Here is a 2,153-nt window from a genome sequence, read left to right on the forward strand (position 1 = left end):
CAGGGGGCAGTGCCATACTTTCCCTTGCATTTCCTAGCTTTGTCTATTGCCTTCTGACAGGATCTGCCTTCTCATCCATCAAAATCAAGGCAGAATCTCTACAGATATCAAGCCAGCATCACTATCTAAAGTGCAGAAGCTGAATAAAAGGAAGACATATGTGGCATGAGGTGTCTTTTACCCCTCTTCATTACATCATCAGGGATTTAGAGGGAGGATCAATAATCCCAGCTGACCTCAGACTAGGTAGAGAGGAAGAGCTACCGAGCAGCTCCAAAGGGGTGTTTTAAATTTTGCCTTCTCCAAAGCAGCAAGAGGGTATGTGATAATCCATCTGTGTTTATTTCCATCTTCTGGCCTCTTTTCTCATAGTATAGCCATCCTCCTTTACAGTAAGTATCCAAAATGGCTTCTTCTAAAAGTACATCTTTCCTGTACAGCTATTTATCCTGAGACTTCTATACACTATAGTTTCAGCCAGTGTTTCTGTCCTGACCTACAGCTCAGAAAAATAAATTTGAGGCACTTCCTGAAATAACTGCAAGCAATCAAAACTACTGAAGACCAGTTTTTAAAATTTCACCTTCTTTTTTTTTCTTTTTTCTTTTATTCCACCCCTCCTCTGTAAGTTTTATTTGGCTCAAGGGTGTATCTAATACCTGCTCCAAGTCTAAGAATTTAAGACCTTCCTCTTTGACACTTCCATGACCACAATGAGCTTGTCCCACTGGTATCTCAGAAATCTAATTTTCTCCCTATATTTCCCTGCTGGTGTCACTAAGCTACAGGCACGCAGCTCTTGCTATCTTAATGCCTGGTGTTACGAGTGCTGAACATTGTCCCACTGTCTTAATGTTGAGTAACATTTTATCACTTAACCAATGAATCAAAATGCATTTCTGCAGGTGGTTAAAACCTAAGCTTGTTCTGTAATTTCTGAGACAGGCAGCTCCAGAGGCAGGTCAAATCTACAGGCTGCCCAAAAAAAGTTGTGGAATGTCCATCTCTGGAGACATTAAAACCCACCTGGACATGTTCTCATATGATTTACCCTAGGTGACCCATCTCTAGCAGGGCAGCTGTACTAGATCGTCTCTAGAAGTCCCATCCAACCCTCACCATTCTGTGATTCTGTGCTGCTGTGAAGTCCTTGGTGGTCTGATCAACCTGACCTTGGAGAAAGTGGCTAGAAAGCTGCCTAACAGAAAAGAACCTGGTGGTGCTGATTGACTGGCTGACCACAAGCCAGCAGTGTGCCCGTGTGGTCAAGAAGGCCAACAGCATACTGGTCTGTATCAGAAACAATGTGACCAGGAAGATTACCTGGTGTCATGCTCCTGTATGTGCCACTGGTGAGGCTGCACCTCAAGGGCTAAGTTCAGTTTTGAGCCACTCACTACAAGAAGGACATTGAGTTTCTGGAGTGTGTTCAAAGAAGGGCAGCAAAGTTGGTGAGGTGTTTGGAGAATAGGTTTTATGAGGAGTGGCTGAGGGAACTGTGATTTTTTATTCTGGAGAAGAGGATGCTGAGGGGAGGCCTCAGTGTTCTCTGCAAGAAGGTTGTGGCAAGGTAGGTATCAGTGTCTTCTCCCAGATAATAAGTGATAGGATGACAGGAAATGGCCGCAAGTTGTGCCAGGGGAGGTTTAGATTGGACATTATGAAAAATGAATTAACTAAAAGAGTGGTCAGGCATTGGAACAGGGAGGTGTTGGAATCACCACACCTGTAAGTTTTTAAAAAAAATGTTCATGTGATGCTTAGGGACATGGTTTAATGATGGCCTCAGCAATGTTAGGTTGATGATCTTGGAGGTCTTTTCTAACCTTAACTATTCTGTTATTCTGTGACCCTGTGGTGATTCCTGGCTTTTTCTGCTTACCATAGAGGCAGCCAAGTGTGACTCAGGTGCTCACTTAGGTTAGCATCTGTGTTAGTGATGGACAAACTGCATGTGGTAGTGATGGAAAAACTCTGTAGATGTAACCATGGACTTCGATCCTTCACTGTAACCAATGGACAGGGGCTCTATTGTATCGTAACTATTTGTGGATGTGGCTGCTGAGACAATGATTTATTCTTGAGACTATATGCAACGTAATAACTGAAGGTTAAAGGGAAAAGATAAAAGAAAGCAAGTAGCAAAATGGATC

The sequence above is a fragment of the Indicator indicator genome, chromosome Z (assembly GCF_027791375.1).
Source record: "Indicator indicator isolate 239-I01 chromosome Z, UM_Iind_1.1, whole genome shotgun sequence".
NCBI classification, from domain to species: domain Eukaryota; kingdom Metazoa; phylum Chordata; class Aves; order Piciformes; family Indicatoridae; genus Indicator; species Indicator indicator.